The sequence below is a fragment of the Lygodium microphyllum genome, chromosome 1, assembly GCF_053477565.2.
Source record: "Lygodium microphyllum isolate KBCC chromosome 1, Lygodium_microphyllum_v1.1.10, whole genome shotgun sequence".
Lineage (NCBI taxonomy): Eukaryota > Viridiplantae > Streptophyta > Polypodiopsida > Schizaeales > Lygodiaceae > Lygodium > Lygodium microphyllum.
In genome coordinates, this window is record NC_141135.1 from 69,682,627 (window position 1) to 69,703,242 (window position 20,616).

A 20,616-nucleotide genomic window follows, 5' to 3' on the forward strand; every position below is an offset into this window, starting at 1 on the left:
CTTTATAAGGTGGAATGTGTGCCCTAATTCATTGGGTTTATCCTATAATATATCTCGACAATCTCTTATCATAGGTTTTGATTATAGAAGATACAAACTTAGATTGGGTGCTTGGGTTCCTTTAGATTCAGATATTGATTGTAAGGCATTGAAATTTACACTGGAAGTTACCACACAAGAAGTAAAAGAGGTGAACATTACTTCAAAGTGGAGTTTTAAGGATGTAAGAGACACCTTGGAGTTTCTAAACAATGTTACTCCTGGATATAATTTCAAGGTAAATGGTGTTGTAATTGGAAAAAGAGCTAAGAGCTCTATATCATATATGAGTTGTTTGCATCCTAGTGTTGTGAGTTTCGAACCATAAATATGCATGTACAAATAATTTTGAATATTTCTTTTGCTCACAAATATTGCTGCCAGAAACATGGAATTATACACATTGAGAAGTACTATTTAAAAAAATATTGGTATAAGCTTTGCAATGATTCTATGAATAACAAACCGTTGTTTTTTGACCAAAATGATTTCATTATATCATGAGTTACTTACTTTAATAGGAAAGACTTGGTACAAGCTTTATAATTCTCTTTGATTCTATGAACAAAAAATCGTCTTTCATGGTTAAGATCAATATGACATATCATTACATTTTGCGTTAGAATATTGCACTACAAATGTATATACAAGGGGAATGTTAGTTCATTACAAATAGACAAATTGATAATTATAAGGTTATTCTTTAGCTTCTCTTTGATCTTTAGCTTCTCCTTGATTAATAGCTTCTCCATCCTTAAGACTTCTCTCCCTCTTTGGAAAAGTTTCTTCATCTTCCATACTTTCATCCGTCAATCCTAGTTTCCTCTTAGTAGGTATTTTCTTTCGTTGCTCGAAGAAATTAATTACCTCATGCACTCGTTTTTACTTAGGCTTTAAGAGAGATAGACTGAATTTCGATGGGGAAAGATTAGGCATGCCCTTCATTTTGTGTCTCTTTTGTTTGGACCTTGGAGACTTCTTTTTCTTGGTGATTGCCATTTTCTTGCCTTTGCCCTTCGTTGTTGCCTGTCCTTTGGAATTTTTAACTGGGAGAGGGGAATCTAGGTCCACCGGTGTAATTGCCCTATCTAAAACTAGTTCAATACACCTCTCCCATATCCACCACATGTATGCCTCAGGGTAGTCTCTACATTGTAACAAAGCACACAAGTTATTTGAAGTAGCAAGAGACTTTCACTATAAAAAGGATAAAGCACAAGAGACTTACATTCACCCCCTCTACATTCAGTAACTTTGAATATATTATCCTCAAATCATTTGAAACCACTCTCAAGTCACAACTATGTACGTCATTTTGCAATGGGACCTATTGAAGTAGAAACTTGAAAGGTCTCTAAGGATCAGCAATGCTTTCAAAGCTAGTGTCCAAGTGGGTAATAACAAGTCTAGCAACACTACACATATTAGCTTATTAGCAAATATTATAAACTTTATCTAATAAAGATAAAATAAAGAGTGTTTATTGACAATACATCTTTGATTGGCTATGGATTCCTGAAAGAGAACTCATAAAAATGACCTCTCTTGCAGGAATGTCGATATAGATTAGGCTTCAACGTCCTCTGCTAACCAAAACACAACTGAGCAATAATAACCCGAAAGACAAATCATCAAGAGATATAATGTTGAAGAAAGCACCTTTCGATATATGGAAAAAAATATGATGGTTTGTGATACTATTGAAGTTCTTAAAAAAGCTTGCAATATTTTAATCAGATTTTGAAAAAAAATTCACTAAGAGAAGTGGATTAAAAACAAATATACTCTTAGCAATATTAATTCTAAGAGAAGCAACATATGCCTTGTATACAAAGTAAAGAATGAATAAGAAAATGAGTACAATATAAGGACCCTTGGAAAAATTCATTATAAATAAAGAGAAGTGAAAGACGTTACCTCAAATAACAATAAACTACTAAATTTGTTAGTTGAATATCCTTTTTTTCAAATAGGATCTTATCCTCTAGAGAATTGCTGAGGTAGTCTTCTTTCTCAAGACTAACAGAAACATTCACGACCATTTGGCCATACACTTTCCCAATCCTCTCATAGTTCACTGGGCCAAGGGTCAAAATATTTATCTGCTAGATCAGATCCTCATTTTCTATTACCTCTTTCCTTTTCTCCTCCATGACAAATTCTTGCTCACTTGCAACCCTTGTAGGATACAAATGGGTAACCTCTTCAATCTTGGGTGTTGGTGGCTCTTTCTACTTTCTCCTAGGTGGAACATTAAGGATTTCAAATTCATTTTGATCAGTTGATGGAAGAGCCTTCAAAACTTTGTCAAACATATATCTAAGTCTGTTAACCATACTAAAGTCTTTATTCATTAATGTAATTTGATGTTCATGGGCAACTGCAATATAAGCATCATTCATAGAATCTATCAAAAAATCCTATGCAACCTCTTGCAAGCATAGGAGGGCAGACAGCTACCATCTCTTGTTGAGGCCATCCACAGAAGCAATAAGGGACAACCTATCAGATATCCCCTTGATAAGTCTAAAAAATAGAGCCTTAGGAATGCAGTGCCTAGTTGACTTTTGAGCTTTCCTAATCTTTGCAAAACACCTCTACATGTAAAACCATCTTGACTTTCTCTTTTTCCTCACATGGGCTTCCTTGGCAAGCTGAGAGTGAGGAGAAGCTGAGGGCTCAAACTAACCAAATGACTTGTTCTCTGAGGATTCACCTAAACATACTTTACCAGTTGTTGTAACAGGGACAACAATTTCTTCAACTGTCTCCTCAACAGTTAGTTCAGCACCTCGTTCAGAAGATTTCTTCACCAACACTTTCCTTGCTGTTTGTTTGGTCCGAGCCATTGAAACCAATAGGCATGATCATGAAGTTGAATACAAAAGCTACTTACTCCTCTCGCGCGATATGGAAGGTGAAATAATTATTGGCCCAATACAACATAATAGCGTGGATCTGAGGTTGATCCTTTGACCTTATCGCTTCTCGTATGGAAGCCGAAAGGATGCTATTCCTTGATCCCCTTCTCCTTACTTCGGATTTCCAATACAACGCGCTTATGAATATTTGACATCCTTATTTAATGTTATCACTTCGTATTGAAGCTGAGATAGTTGCAAGCCTTGGACTCGTCTTCCTAGCTTCGGACAAGTTTGCCCAATACAACGCGATTAGGCGAATTCGATTTCCTTCATTCCCCTTATCGCTTCGTATTGGGGACTTCCAACAAAATGCGAATGAATGAGCAGCAGGGATGTATGACACCTTTGTCGATCGGATACGTCAGTATCGTACAACAATCGTGACGGAAGGTTTTTTTGGGTGAATGGCAGTCGTGACGTAAGGTTTGAATTCACGCTCCCGCCATATGAGAAGTTCTTATATACTTGGGTTGCTAGTGTCCACGTGTCATGTTCTCATTTGCTGTGATATTAGGATTTTTGGAACATTCCCTCATGCCTATTTAAGTCCACTCAAAATTTTTTGCGCCTTTTTTCTCCAGATTTCCTCCCGTGCCAAACATCTTCCTCTCCACCCTACTTGAAACAACGTCACTTTCTACTTCTACTTCCCCTTGACTCCATCTATGTTTCCTTCTCCCCTCCGCTCCTTTCAAGTCCGAATTCTATGTCTCCATCTCCGTCCCCCTTTTAGTCACAGACGCGTTTCCGTCCATAATCCCGTTCCCTGGACGTCACCCACTCTATCAGCCCCACATCCTATACTCCATCCATAATCGACGTCACACCCCCCGTTCATAATATTGTTCCCAACCCGCACGTCATTTTGTCCACTTCACTGTAGAAATCACCACATCCACCCCTATGAAAGTGGTATTTGCTTCTCGTCCAAAGTTCTTCTACAATTTTTAAAGTCCTTCCACAAGGCGCGAGAAGGTGAATACGAAGGTGCTAACTTTTCTCTAATCGCATCGTATTAGCCAGTCCTTGCTCAAGGTTTTCTCACACATCTTTCTTTCTTTCGCGTTGTATGTGTAGAATTGCAACTGACTTGCAAACCGAAACGACACGATGGTGGAGTTTTGAGATTTGTAAATGCTTCTATTCGCATTGTATAATTTGATCTTCCAACATGGAGCAAGGGTTGTACTTTGAGATCTTTATACGTTTAGATTTGCGTTGTATAGGCAACTCGTCTATAGAGCTATTTATTCAAGAAGATGCCAGGAACTGAAATGTCACACATGTCTGCCTCCACATGTTTAAAGGGGAAAAGAGTCCTTGAGCCCACAATGACAAAGGAGTCAGTTTCTTCAAATGTTTCAATAGCATCTCATATGTTAGTGGCAAGTGAATGTTTAAGGAAGGCTTCAAAGAAGGGAAAGGCTTCAAAGTCTCCTATGAGAGTCCCAGGGCTTTCTCAAATTATAGATGTTACAGCCTCTAAGAAGCTCTTGGATTTTCTCGTAGAAAACCATATTGACATTACTTTCTATCCAACAACTAGGGAGATCAAGTTCTTGATTTCTCAAAGGACTTTTGCAGTGAAGATTTTGTAGAGTTTGAAGAGTTTGCATATCCTCTTGTTCAATTGGATTCCAAGGATTATGATCACACCCCTATTGGAAGGTCAAGCGCACGGAGAAGTCCTTGTTTACCAAGAAATGTGGTTATCAGATAGATTTTATGTAGCTAAGTTTTGCTCTTTACACCCCAAAAAATGCAGGCTTATACTTAAGTCTACTACATTCATTGTATTTGTCCTTGTGAAATACCCTCTAAAATCTAATGAAAAGCATAAAGAAACCTCAAAATTATCTATTTCTTGCCTTCTTAAAGAGATAGTCCTTCTTAAAGAGATAGTAGATGAAGTTGATGTTTGCAGAGATTCTATTTGAAAAAAGCACTATAGAGGTTGATGAGCTATCTGATAGTCCTTCAAGCCTTAAAGTTCCATCTTTGCCTACTTTCCCAATTATAGATAAGAAATACATATTATTGTCTGATCTCAAAACTCTTTTCAATGTAAGAAAATATTATTGCTTGATAGTTATTGCAGAGGCATCTGTAGATGCAAAAGGCATAGTGGATGTTGAAAATGAGTCCAAGGTGGACTTACTTAAATTAGATACTCAAATGTCCAATGATATGTTTATAGATGCATCAAATGATTTTTCCCTATGTTTAAGCAAGGTTAAAGATGCTGAGAGAGAGTTACTAGCTGTTGACAAAGAGTTTGACCAATTTCAAGAGAAGCTTGGAATCTCCAATTTCGAAAGGGAGGAGTCAGAATATGTAAAGGAGCTCAAGGATATCAAGGAGACATCAACTAGCTTATGGAATCCAAGCAAACTTGAGAGTGATGAAAATAAAATGGTAATGCATTCTTTTGTTTTTGTGAAATCACATACATATTTACATTTTTTTCATTCTGATTGTTACTTTTACAGTTGGATATTGCATATGAGGATAATTTCTTGGGAAGAGCCAAAAGATCGAGAGTTGGTGGTATTTCCCTAAAGGATGTTGCACTTGGGCATGACATATCGAGAATCGATCCCAATATTCTTTTTGTTTTGCATAGCACTTTCTAATTAGAGGAGGCCTCATGGTCAATTGTCTGTGTTTCTTGGATACTCAATTCTGCAATACAATGCCCACAAAGTTATGTTTTTGGAAAAGACAGTAGCCATCCGAATATTTGGTTATGATCCCGGCTTCTCTGCCTCTAGGGCTGGATACTTCCTTACATACTCATCTTATGTTTTAGCAGCAAACAAAACATATGTAAAATCCATAGATGGATACAATAGAAGAAAGTTTTTACATTATAGAGGAAAAATGCCCGAGGAAGAGGATGTAAAGGCTCTTAAAAGCTACCCATGTATATAACATTTTGAAAATAGTATCGGTATTTTAGATTCCACCACATTTATTGTGTTCTTTGAAGTTGTCTTCGAAAAACCCAATTGAATAACTCCTAAAGGGCATTGGTTTTTGTTGCTCCTCCTCCATGTCTAGTACTTTGAAAGAAACACATACGTGTTTGGTAGTGAGATTTCTCCATGCCTTGGCTATTGTAAGTTGCTAGGGGCCCTTGCTCTTTCACAAAATAAGGCCCATGAATAAGAAGAATATGTTGTGACAACCCAACAAGCAATAATCAGTTTAAATCATTAAACCTTGTTTTCAAAGCAAAAAGGTTCAAATTTATGTCCATCTTACCAAGTAGAAAGCAATATCCTTTTCTTCCCAAGCTTCCTTGATTGCTTAAATAAGATTCACAATTGAATGTTTATACTCTTCCAAATAGTTAGATGTTATCTTTTATTCCCTGAGAATTTTTAAAAATATGTCAAGGGTCTCCAAACCTCCATTCGTAGGAATGCAATTCATGGTGTGCTAGCCACATTTGTTGTGATTGCACACAACTCTCTCCAACACTCCCACAATGAGTTCATTTGTTTACCAATATGATTTCTTAGAAATCATCTATCTTTTGCACCCCCCACAAAGGCATCTGCTAAAACCTCTCTTATTTTCCCTGAGGCTTTTGGATCCTTTCTCAGGTGAACTTGACCTCCATGAAAACCCATTTTTGACAGTAAAGACTCACATTTATCAATGCAATCATCTGGCAAAGATACTGGTTTTATTGAGTATGCATAGTCAACATGCAATCTAAGCACTCTAAGCTTACATTTGATAGTTTTTAATTCAGCACTCATATGCCATTCAACATTAAAACTACCAACACCATCGACTATCAACATTTCACCTTCACTTTAAAACTTTATAATATCAGGAATACCTATATGAGAGAATAACCATTTCAAGATTTCATGACTTTCAGTTGGTACTTGGGCTGCACCAATCCACCAAAGCTCCATCTCAGATTGTATCTTAGATTGTTGTTCTTTCTCCCTGTTAGTACTGTAATCCAATGCCCTGTTCATGATACAGATGCTGACTCTTTCCATCTTTTGTCCCTTTTGAATCTGTGCTTCATCCAATTTTAGTGCAAACTTCAAAATACCACCACATTGTTGGATAGTAAATTAATACACATGGACCATTGCAATCTAGACTCTTTTAAGATCAATCTAAGTATTATTAGATGTTTTTTATTCAAAAAATGCCTTTGCTTTATATTTTTCATAGGGCATGGATCCTTCTATATGAATATACTCCCCAAAAATATCTGGAATCCTATGATTCATAGATATCCTAGCAATTGAAACTGCAAGAGGCTGAGGCAAACCAAATGCACTTATTCTATGACATTTAAGATTTGTAAACCATAAATTAGAGAGAGCACGATAACCTCTATGACTGATACCCATATTGTCACATGTCTCTACTATTTCATCTGGTTTAACTGTTCCTTTTAAATCTTTCACTAACTCTTTCAGAGTTTGGCTTCTCAAGTCTACATTTTCACATGATTTAAAAATCCTTATAATGTCCTTGTTTGTCATGGTTTCTTTAATAACCTTAATCCTCTCATCGTTCTCTCGAATATTAATACTTGAAATATTAGAGACACATATCTTTGCAAGATTTAGTCTCCTTTTCTTCAGGCGACTACACAAGTCCATTATATTTTTAAGTGGTCTTTTTCTCTGTCATCTAAATCCTATTGAAGTTTCTTTCAAGCGCAGTAATTTTTCTTGCAATGACTGATTAGAGTTTTCTAGATTATCAACCTTGTTTGTTAGCTCAGAAATAGTGTTTTTGTGCCAATGTTAATGCTTCCTTCATTTCATGCATTTGTTCTATAAATGTAAAAGGTGCATAATATAACCTCATGCAATAGCTAAGCATCCCATCACAACCATCTCCAACATACCTTATGAAGCTGTGAATATTGTAAAAAGGAGGATGCTTACTTGTAGAAGGGTTCGAAGGATAAATATTTCCATCCATCCATAAGTCTACATGCTTCTTTCCTTGTAATCGCAACCTATTAGCTTCATCATTTTCCAACAATGCTCGATGGTGTATACTCCTCCAAGATGAATAGAAATGATCTAACTAAATAGTAAGTTTATACTTGCATGGTGGGGCTACACTTGTATTGCTAGAAGAGGTATTGGTAAACATTTTGGTAGGGAATCCTAAATGGGACAATAATATCACAGAGAAGGAAATAAAAACCACAAGAAAGATAGGTGCAAAAAATGAACGTCCAAGAACACAAACGAGCGGCATTTTTTGGTGCAAAAATTCAAAAATACAAGATTTTACAATTTTCAAGAGAATAAGAGTGAGAAGGTAACACTTAACGTCCATTAAAGATTGAAGATATGTGATACCCGACCTCTTAAATGAATCATATATTCTCTCATTAATCACATCCAGATAGTCAAATTTTGAGGGTTTTTGTCTTCTAAACCTCTTCTAATTAGCAACTTAATCATTTTCTTATGAGTGCCATTTTGAAGCGTTTTTAGCTCTAATGCTTATACAGTTATAAGGTTCCCCTCCCCATAGTCTTATTCAATGATAAGATAAACCCTCAAAGTCAGGCCAAGTTGGATCGCATGCAAGCCCTACTTTAGCAATGAAAATTGAATCTTCAAAAGGCACAAATGCACATGAAACTCTATGCTAATGAAACAAAAAGGAATTTGGAATTCCAGGAAGGGTAATTGATCCTCTTGAAAGTGCCTTAGTCCTGCTACTCCACTCTCAAAGAGGGCAGTAGTAGCAAGTTGGCCCACTACTTTTATGGCCCCTACTAGATCCTGAAGAGAGTTGGTGACTTGGCCTATCGATTATTAGAGATTCTGCCTACCACCAAGATCCACAATGTATTTCACATTGTCGTAGCACGTAGGATTCAAGGTCACCACATGGGTTCGGTTAGAAAACTGGACAAGATAGATGGAGATGTGTCTTCAAAAGATAAGTAGATTACAGTGAATATTCAAAGCTTCAAGAGATAGTTCACAATAAATCACAGGGGTTTGAGGGAGAAGAATGTATGGGGGTTTAAGAGCTTAGACTCTAGAGATGGTAGAGGTAAGAGAAGGGTTGAAGGTTTTAAGCCAAGTTCTTGAAGATGTTGATAGAGCTTCCAACTACAATATGATGTCATATATCATAAACAACTATGCATCCCATCATTCATACATGATGCCATAGCATAAATCAACTTTGCATGATTACATTGAATGTAGACTATTAGGGACAAAAGATTATGAGTCAATTACAAGGCTTGTAGGGCAAAGAGACTTGCTTCAAGAGAGCTTCAAAATGAGTTTCTCATAAGGATAATTTACCACGACCAAGAAATAAGAGAAAAAGCTCCTCTTAATTCAACTCAAAGCATCTATGAATGATCTATAAACATTGCCCTACCATAAGGGCACATAATACTTGCATATTTTGACAAGATGTCTTCTGTAGAGTAAGAAATGAATTAAAAGAACAATGTTGTAGCCAATTCTCTGAATATGGCTGAAGATCAATCCCAAATAAGCCCGAATATCTTCCACACAGGGGATTCACTAGTAGTAATAAGGAGACGTCACCTACGTGCAAGAAATGGTACCATACGATAAACCCTAGTGGACCCCCCAGGATCTTCCACAATTCATCCATGATGATAGCATAAACTTCCTCTAACACGGTGTCAGTGCATTGGTGTTGAGAGTCCACCACGGGGGTAAGAGGTAGTAGAGTAAAGGTAGATTCAGGGAGAGGAGTAGATGGAAGAGAAGGGGTTCAGAGAAATTGAAGACGTAGAAGAATACTCCCAAAAAGAATTAGAAAATGTAGAAGAATACTAATGGAGATGAACCGTATCAATTTGTTTCTGCATTATGAGAAGATAAAACTCTAACAGACAAAAATGTGTATAAAAGAATACCTTTCTCTATGCTGCTCAAATCGCCAATCGGATGCTTCCATTGGCTCCAAAAGGGGGGTAAAATACCAAGACACCTGACTAAAATTCATCCAAATCACTCCTTCTTCATCTTCCACTTTGGAGTGTTGTTCATTGCCTAAAAATAGCGATCGCTCGTTGTGCGATTTTGCTAATCTCTCTTTTTACATAAAATCCTCTCGAATTAGTTGAAAGCTACATGCTTTCTTTTACATGTTATCATAATCTAGAAGTTGTCTACGGTTTTATGGAATTTTACAAGAAATAATATCTAAATTATAAAAAATTGGCTAAAACTTGTCCAAAAATCTAATATGTTTGAACCATGGACACTAACACTAATGTCTAAAATGGCATTGGCTCTCTAAATCAATAAGAAAGCCACACTCTAGATTTTTTTACAGGGTGTGCGTGTAGCGGCACGACATCCACCCCCTCCTAACTTACACATCCTCTAGCATGTGCCAAAGTCTTTACGGATCTGCAGTGTTAGAAGAAGTATCTTCTGCCATGTCAATGTCTTCATCTTCTACCTCTTCTTCTTCCTCTATGTCTTCATGCTCTTGAGTTATATCCAAGTCTTCTAACTCATATGTTGAACTTTATCTTCGTTTGAAGAGCTTGATTCTTTTTCCAGCTATGGGTATCTTCATGCGTGTTCCATCCAATTCAACCAATGAATATGTGGCATTGTCATGAATGACCTTTATCACATACAGGCCAAACCAAAGCTTTACCATCTTCCTAGAAGCACTGTATTGATTGTCTGGGCTGCTGTCATAGACAAGCACCTAGTCATTTTCTTGAATTACTCTTGGTCAAAGTCGATGTCGCTTATCAAATCTTCTTTTGTTTTTTAGTCTTGCTATCTTTAGCCTCTCAATAGCTGCTTGAACATCTTCAGGCCTTTTTTCTAGCTGCCATATGCGCAAAGTCAGCAACTCTTCTCTACTGATGCCTTCCTCCCAAGGTAGAAGACTCCATGTGAGAATAGATTCTTCAATTGGCATAATTGGTTGTGGTTTCAAGCCAAGTTCTTGAAGATGTTGATAGAGCTTCCAACTGCATGTTCTTAGCAAAGATTACAAGAGTATTATCTTATAAGTTTGAACTAAAATCAAGCTTGTTTTCTTCACTCTAAGAGCAATCACAAATTATAAAATCAAGTACAATATGCTGTCATGTATCATAAACAACTCTACATCCCATCATTCATACATGATGCCATAGCATGAATCAACTTTGCATGATTACATTCAATGTAGACTCTTAGGGACAAAAGCTTATGAGTCAATTACAAGGCTTGTAGGGCAAAGAGACTTGCTTCAAGAGAGCTTCAAATTGAGTTCTTGATAAGGATAAGTTACCATAGCCAATAAATAAGAGAAAAAGCTCCTCCTAATTCAACTTAAAGCATTCATGAATGATCTAAAAACATTGCCTTGCCATAGGGGTACATAATACTTGCATATTTTGACAAGATGTCTTCTGTAGAGTAAGAAATGAATTAAAAGAACAATGATGTAGCTAATTCTCTGAATATGGCTAAAGATATCAGCCCCATATTAGCCTAAATATCTTCCAAAATTCACCTCTGATGAGAGCATAAACTTCTCCTAACACGGTGTCAGTGCATTTGGTATCGAGAGTCCACTATGAGGGTACGAGACAATAGGGTGAAGGTAGATTCAGGGAGAGGAGTAGATAGAAGAGAAGGGATTCAAGAAAATTGAAGACATAGAAGAATACTCCCAAAAAGAATTAGAAAATGTAGAAGAATACTAATAGAGATGAAGCCTATCAGTTTATTCCTGCATTATGAGAAGATAAAACTCTAATAGACAAAAATGTGTATAAAATAATACCTTCCTCTATGCTGCTCAAATCGCCAATCTGATGCTTCCATTGGCTCCAAAAGGGGGATAAAATACCATGACACCTAGCCAGAATTCAGCCAGATCACTCCTTCTTCATCTCCCAGTTTGGAGTGCTATTCATTGCCTGAAAACAGTGATCGGGCGTCGCATGATTTCGCCAATCTTTCTTTTTACATAAAATCCTCTCAAATTAGCTAAAAGATACATGATTTCTTTTACATGTTATCATAATCTAGAAGTTGTCTACAGTTTTATGGATTTTTACAAGAGATAATATCTAAAATATAAAAAATTGGCTAAACTTGTCCAAAAATCTAATATTTTTGAACCATGGACACTAACACTAATGTCTAAAATGGCATTGGCTCTCTAAATCGATAAGAAAACCACACTCTAGATTTTTTTACATAATGTGCGCATAGCGGCATGACAACGTTAGCTAGCTGAAACCCTTCATGGACACCTTAGTGGACTATATGGAAGAACTTCCCCCCACATTGGGCAACGAGATAAGCACTTAAGGTCTCGATCCATCAAGGAGTATCTCATCAAATGGCAAGGCCTACCCCTAGAATAAGCCTCTTGGCTCCCAGCTACCATTGTCAATGAATTTTCTCACCTCCAAGAGGCCCAATGGACTGAAGACTAGCCAGTTATGCCCTCATTTGACCACCCTCTACCTGCAGACAGCCCATTATTTTAGAACAATTTTATACTTTCCCAAATCTTAGGCATGTGCATCTTACCTAGGTTGAAATTACTTGTCATAAGCTCTGTTTTGACATGCAAAACACCCCATTTGGAGCAACCTACCAAAATTTATGATAATTTTACCTCAACAGAGGCGGTCAATCATGGACAACATGCTATTCCAAGTCTTTATCCAACCATTTTCATTGTAATGTGGCTCCGAGTAGTACTCTGCACCCTTCCCTAAGCCCACCCATCACCCCCGTCCATTTCTCTTCATTTCTTAGGGCAAAAACCTTCAGGGTGGGGGGGAATGGACTCGAACCCAATGAATTGAAAAGTAATTGTAACAAGTGGGATACATAGAAACTAGGGGTTAGACACCCAGTCACACTGACCAAGGTACATAAGATGTAAGAGTCCCAGATTAGGGCAACCACTTATTATCATGAATATACTCTTCACCTTCATCTTCAGCTCCCATTGCTTCCTCCTTCCTTCTCTCCTCTTCTAGTCTTCTTTTCTCTTCTTCTTATTCTCTTTCTTTGTCTTTAGCTCTTCTCCTCTCTCCTCTTAGCTGCATTCATTACAATATCAATGATAATGAAATTCTTGAGGAGTTATGCATTTGGGAGGTAAGGTAAGATTTTTTCAATGATATGATAAATTCACAAACAATGACTTTTATAAATAGGAATCTAATGCAAGTAATCCATAGGTTTATACATAAGGAAATCATGAGATGGAATTTTAGATTCATATTTTGGTGAGAAAACTATACAAACTTAGATTTGTAGGAGGTATTTTAAAAACTTATTTCCAAAACACCCAAGTTTGTGAAGAAAAAGGGACAATTCAGTGTATGGTAGTATATCAATATAAGGGGTTTTTTTAATACCCCTTCAATGCAAGTGATTTTGTAAATTGCTTATTCTCTTCAAGGCATGTAATATAGAGGTCTCCTAGTTAGTAAAGCCTTTGGGGAGATAGATGATGAGGACTCAAATACTTGAGTTTTACCATGAATGAATAATTTTTTCTTATCTATTACACATGTCATACACACCATTCATGGTTAGTCATGACTTTGTAGGATAGAAATGCATCTAACTATAATGTAGAGCACACAATATGCTTTGATAACATGAATGAGTTATCATATAGTATTTTTGCTAATATGCTTTCATGAAATTCTGGCTTTTAAAAATCAAGGTACACTATTAGAACATTGTATTTGCTAAACTATGTGTCTCCTATCATGGTCCCAACTAAAGCTAGTAATTTAGAGAAGCCATTTACTTTGGATGAGATTGTGTTATCATTTTCAAAACTAAGAAAAGTAAAATGCCTTGGTTTGGATGAGAGCATGACAATGTGGCCAACCTTATTGCTTAGATAATTGTTCACACGATTGAATATGTCTTAGTTTGGATGAGAGTGTGACAACATGGCCAAACTTATTGCTTAGATCATTTGTTAACATGGTTGAAAATGTACTTTTTGACAAATTACATACTATATAAGATAGATTTTCACAATATAGATCAATCTATGATACCATCATCAATAACAATTTTTTGATGCCTAATATAATGAGAAATATAGTAATTCAAGTAGATTTGCAAAAGGCATTTGGATGACTGCAATGGGATTATCCTAAAAGATATGCCACAAGCATTGGATTTTGGAAGGAAAACGATCAATGTGCTTAGGTTATTATTTGAATGCACAAATCTGTTTCTTTATGACTTGCAAACTACATGTAGCACCTTCTATTCAAAGGCTAATGACAAATGGGTACCCCAGTAGCCCATAAATCTCTTGTAGTTTCTTTTAACCCTTAGTGATGCATAAGGTTACCTAGAATAGGTTAAGAAATAAAAGTTGAATGTATGTAGATTCATTATCTATATAGAGAGAAGGTATTATCCAAGTGGTTGCATGTTGTTTAATCTAAACATAATAGTGTTTTGTAAGGTCATAATATTTCTAGACACATTTATCCTAAAGAAAATAACATCAATTACACATAATATCCATGTTTCAAATTTTCATCTAAAATTTTATCCTTGCTATTACACATCCATAAAAATAATTTAGAAGGTTTAAATTATGAAGTGACTTAAGTTTTCACTGGGGTAAAAATATAGTTTGCAATTGCCAAGTGGCCAAATTTTTCCCAAGAGAAAATAGTGGCACCATATTCATCATTGCTAGAGATTAATCTCTCACACCTTGCGAACGTAAGAGGTTTCAAATTTTGGTTCATATAAATGAATGCTACTTATAGTAGGTGTGGGATAATTCAATGTCTGAACGGTCTCTTTGACTTGCACGATAATTGATTAGGATGCCATTTTTTGGATTTCTTGTATAGTACCGATTGTATAGTTGAGCTAATGAAAAGCACATGTCTCCTATGATAGTAGTAAATTAGCACATAAATTACCCCACGATGGAAATTTATATAGCAAACTTTGAGGGCACAAATTCAATATTAAGATAAAATGTGGAAGGTGTGTGGACCTAGTTTTATGGGAACTTTCAAAAGCTAAGAAAGAGTAGAATGATTAAAGGCAATCTTTATAGATCCAAACACTAGAAAGTGGAGGTGGATGTGGTTGGTGGAGATGCTAATAGCTCTTAAATCTTCTTTAAATGCTTATTGGTGTCATGTTGTTGTGATATAAAGTTGAATCCAATTCACATTACAACATTTGTAAAGGTTTATTTCTCTAATGTCCAACATGTATGAGACAGTGAAGATCTTTTTGGGGAAAGCACAAGCTCCTATTGCACTTCATGAGGGCTTCATTAGAGTTTGTCTCTTTTCCACTTTGTTTCATATAATGCAAAGTCTTGTAAGCACAATGTATCTTCGAAAAGGGTATCTACATGTGTTAAAAATAGTGTAAGAGTTTGTGTTACTTGCAAATGGATTTGGTTTTGGTCATGCATATGTCAAATAGATGTACATGTGTTAAAAATAGTGTAAGAGTTTGTGTTACTTGCAAATGGATTTGGTTTTGGTCATGCATATGTCAAATAGATGTAGGCATTCAATGTTCACAAAGTTTTAGAAAAAACACTTGTCCAAGTATTCAAGGAGTCCTTTAGCACTAGTGTAGTGTCACAAAAAATCAAGGGTTAGTGTTAAGAGAATTCTAAAAAGTAGAAAATTAAGAATTGATCTACAAAAAGAGAGGTGGCTTTCAAATGGTTAAATATGAGGTTTCATACCGGTTCTCACAAACATTTTCCATGAACACAGTACCATCCCTCTAATGATGAATATGGAAATTTATATTAAGTAAATCTCAACGTTTGAACAACTACTTTAGTATCATAGAAAACTAGTTATGGTGTCCTCGGAATTGTTAAATTTGAAAAAAAAACCTTGAAATTCTTGGAGCAAAGGTCTAGGGTTGTTTTAGTTATGATATAACTTAAAAACTTATAATATCTTTTCAAAAACCTAGAAATTTTCAAAGCTGAAAGTTTGTATTTTCACTCTCAAAAATGCTTTTCATGAATACTATTCTAGTTCCAGGTAATACATGACTAAGGCATTCTAGTACAAAGTTAGATATCTGTTTGCCCTCTCTCATAGGAACAAAAGCATACATATGTATACATTGGTCTCTTCTTACTTCTCTTTGACTTTATAAGGTATGTTGATAAGGCACACAAAATGTTTATGAAAAATCGAGCTTTACATTTAAAATAAATTGTGAATATTTCAAAAAGACCTTCAAAACTCGATGATAAAGATTGTAACTAATTTAACAATAATTTTAGTATAAGAATGGAAGTTACACGTAATGTGATGTAAAATAGCAAATACATGTAACGTGTGGCGAAATCCCTCTTTGTTCTAAAATTTGAGGTAAATTTTTTAAACTACCAAAAATATTTTTGTGGGCATCAAGGCATCTCTCTCTCTCTCTCTCTCTCTCTCTCTCTCTCTCTCTCTCTCTCAACATAGAATTGTGGGATATCCTTTAAAGGTAACTTGGGTCTACTCCTACCAGTTAGAAAATGCTATTCCTACCACTTAAAAAAATGTTGCCCTCACATACACACACTCTCTCTCTCTCTCTCTCACTCACTCACACACACACACACACACACTCTCTCTCTCTCTCTCTCTCTCTCTCTCTCTCTCTCTCAACATAGAATTGTGGGATATCCTTTAAAGATAACTTGGGTCTACTCCTACCACTTAGAAAATGCTATTCCTACCACTTAAAAAACTGTTGCCCTCACATACACACACACTCTCTCTCTCTCTCTCGCGTCTAATCAAATATGGTTGGCAAATAAATTATGAAGGCACACAGTGACACGAGGTCTTTTCAAAACGGACGTGCTGGAAACAAGGGTCCAAGGAGTTGGTACGCTGTCGATGAGCCTAATCGGAAGTACGAAGAGTGCGGTGTGGACACGAGAAGACGAGAGAGAGACAGAGAGAGAGAGAGAGAGAGAGAGAGATGGGGAGGTACAGCCCTACACTACCGCCATGTAACGTGTCGAAGCAGCGGTAGGAATTCACGAGTGGACAGCCATCCAAATGGCGTTGTGGGACAGACAGCCAATCATGGTCCGTGCCACTCCAAATCTGAGTATCTTGACTTCTTCTTCACCAGGTCATTAACGAATCCTTCACATCCGCTCGGGCGGTGATGTCGCCAACCTTTCTAACGCAACGTCCCACTTGGGCAGCGCGCTTCGTGTCAGCTGATGCATAACGTTTCTTATCAGATTAATGTCAGTTCATGCACTTACGAATACGCACTTTGCTTAGTGCTCATCACTAGGCTTCGTGTCATCTGCATAACCATTTACATTAACTTAAAGTTAAAGTATAAAGTAAATCATATCACCGAGAGGATAATCACTCCCATATCTAAAAATGACCAACATGATAGGTGTATGGCATAATGATAACCTATCCAAAAGGTAAAGGTTTAACCACTACATGATGCCATACTCATCATCCACAAGGCATGTAAGCCTAAAAGGTTGAACCATACATGATGTCATTTCCAACATCATCCTAGCACTTAATTTGATGTCACTAAAACTATATCTCAAATAGAAAGCCGGCCAAGTTGATACATGATGCCATCCTCAAGGTATGGACACCTCAAACATAGAAATATGTGATGCCATTCTCAATGGCATAATAAATCCTTTGTTGTTATCTTATGGAAGTGACAAGCTTTTACTCCAACTTCATCTCATGAAGGCTTTCATAGAGTGCTCTAGGATTATTCGATAGACCACACTTTAAAATCACTTGCCTCTCACCCAAAAATATGCACCTTCACTAAGCTTCTCTACTAAAAATTTTCATAACATCTTGCAAATGGACTATGTTGGATCATGAAGCTCTTCAAAGAGTTATGAGGCCTATCCCTTAAGTTCTCTTATATTTGCTATTATCTCATGCCTTTTTTATGTGCTTTTTGAAAGACTACATATGAAAGCAATTATTTGATCTCAACTTTCGTAATATGAATTGGAGTCATACATATATCCTCTCAATACTTGAAGCCAAAACAAAATTGGATATGCCCATGCATATTATGAAAGCGTTTATAATATGTCAAACTCGAAAGGAAAATATCTAATAAAGGGGAACTAAGAATGGTTTTGAGATTCCCTACAGGGATTGACATTCCCATACTTTATTACATGGATATTAGGTAAAGGTGCACAAAGGATGGATGAAGATAAACTAATGTTGCATGGTGTTGATTAGCAAATTTTAAATCATATTTCACTATTTACTGTGTTTATTATCTAATAATTATCTCTGTTTGTTGCTTATGATACATTGTGCCTTCCTTAAGATATTACATCCATCTTTGGTGGTTGCTCAAAATGTCAAATTAGTAAAGTGGAGTTTTGGTTAGATGTCTTTTATGGTCCAAGGAATTTATAACAGATTCCTACCTCACATCTTTTAAAGGAAATGTCTTATTCTAAAACACTTTAAGAGTTAATATTGTTCCGTTGATCTTTAAGTCTTGCTTCAAAGCATTTGAAGTCAAAGGGCCATGTGTTATGATGATGTTAAACTTTGAGTGCTTTACTATATGGAACCAAATTGTTTTTTGCTATGCTTTTCCTAGCTTACTATAAAGCCTCTGGTATACTTAGGACACTAATGAAATCACGGACTGTTGTATAACAAGCAACCAAGTGGGATACTACCTCAAAATAATCAATTGCTTGGTCTCGAAATAATAAATGATGGCCTTCTCTAATGGTTTAGTCTTGGACTCTAAATCTGTTTAAAAATCATGCTTTTGAATTTACAGAAACATGTTCATTACTAAGGGTTTGTTGGAATTGTTATCATGAGTAATCACCAACATTAGGAGAAATATGGACTCTCTTTTTTGCCCCTTAAGGAGTGAATAAACAAATATAAGCCTAACCAATGAGAGAAATGGGATTCCAGATTCATGTAACATGAATCTTCTAGCCATATCTTGGCCCAAATCTTCCCTCAGCAATAAAATAAGGGGAAATGCGGGGAATACAATGCAGACACTTCCTGGAAGTTTGTGACTCAAGTTTTCATTTTCTTTTTTTTTTAATGTTTGACTTTTCATTTCTCCTCTTTTCAGTTTCCCCCTCTCTCTTAGGCGGATCTCAAATTTATCATATCTCTTTTCCTGCTTCTTCTTTCATGACAAAATTTTACAGCCTCATTGTTGCTTGCCCTATCTGTAACCCTACGAAATTTCATTTCCTCTACACAAACGTAGAGTGAGTTTCACACGTTTTATGAGAGCAGAGCTTGTTCTACCAAAGCCTTGAGATTTTCTTCACAAAACTTTACAGGTATATTGTTCTCTTCCATGGATGTTCTATGCTAAAGTTTTATCTCGTTTGGACAAAACCTATGCAAGTTATGCGTATTCTCTAAGATGTAATTTCTTTTGTTTTGGTACTCTAGGAGTCTCTTACAGTCAAGAAAAATGATCTTTCGAACATTCAACTTCTTCTTGAACATCTTACGGTTTCTTTTGTAAACAAAGTTACAGGTATGTTGTCTTGTTTTTTTGCTACTCCATGGTTAATTTTTTTCTCATTTGGACAAAATGTATGCAACCTATATGCATACTGAGTTTTCCTTTGTTTTTTTACTCCCAGAGTCTTTGAGAGTGGAGAACAATGATTTTTTAAAAACTCAACTTCTTCAACATCTTTGGGCTTCTTTGCAAAGAGAGCCATAGGTATATTGCCACTTTTTTCTGTTGCTCCATGGTTAAGTTTCAACTCATTTGGAAAAAGCCTATGTAAGTTATATGTATGCTTTGACTCGATATTTCTTTTGTTTTTGCACTCTAGGAATTTGTCAGTGAAGGAACAATGGTCTTGTTATAAGCCAACTTCTTGTTCAACATCTCTAGGCTTCTTTGTGAAAAGAATTGCAGGTACAATGTTTTTTTTTAATTGCTCCATTTAAATTTCATTTCATTTGGAGAGAACATTTACAAATTATACACACGTTGATAAGTAACTTTTGTATTTGGTTAGTATAGATGTCTTCACGGAGGAAAAACATCAGTAACATACTTATAGTGGAGGTCTTCAATAGGAAAGATAGTGTCGGTTATTGGATTTGTGATAAGTACTATAAGTTGGATTGGATTTTGATGCACCCAAGTACTTGAGGGAGTTTCAAGGTCAGGCATAAGGATGTTGCAAACCCTAGCAAACATTGGAAATGTACAATTTTAGAGTTCAAAAAAGTGTTCAATGGAACAAGTACAGTAACAGAAGTGTTGATCCAACATGTTTATACGCACAAACAAATCTCTATACACGACAAAAACTATATGGCAAATTATAAACAAAACAGTAAGTTTTTAAATTTTATCATTGTTTATTATTTTGCATCAGAGTTTTTTTTCAAAATCTTTGTAGTGTTATAATTCAATCTTGTTTTACTGACAGCTCTATATCCATCAACTTTGCATGAATGGAAGAATGTGAAATGTTTGAGCGGCAAGATACATGCACTACAAGGGAATGGGGCAATAGCGACGCCGATTAGCGACGGCGGATATCGGCGTCGCTATAGGCGTCGCTATATGCGTCGCAATTGGCGTCGCTATATGCGTCGCTATTTGCGTTG

At 36.2% G+C, this 20,616-nt stretch overlaps 1 long non-coding RNA gene across 3 annotated transcripts; it reads left to right on the plus strand.

Annotated features, from left to right (window-relative positions):
* The first annotated feature begins 17,601 nt into the window (after positions 1 to 17,601).
* LOC148041229 (uncharacterized) lies at positions 17,602 to 20,517 on the plus strand. 3 transcript variants are annotated; one of them, XR_015692349.1, is made up of 6 exons: positions 17,602 to 19,316; positions 19,432 to 19,519; positions 19,629 to 19,711; positions 19,827 to 19,912; positions 20,016 to 20,339; positions 20,436 to 20,517. It is a non-coding gene; the product is annotated as an uncharacterized LOC148041229 (long non-coding RNA). The 3 variants fall into 3 exon arrangements; XR_015692348.1 differs by having other exon boundaries at positions 20,021 to 20,339; XR_015692347.1 differs by having other exon boundaries at positions 19,827 to 20,339.
* The last annotated feature ends 99 nt before the right edge of the window (positions 20,518 to 20,616 follow it).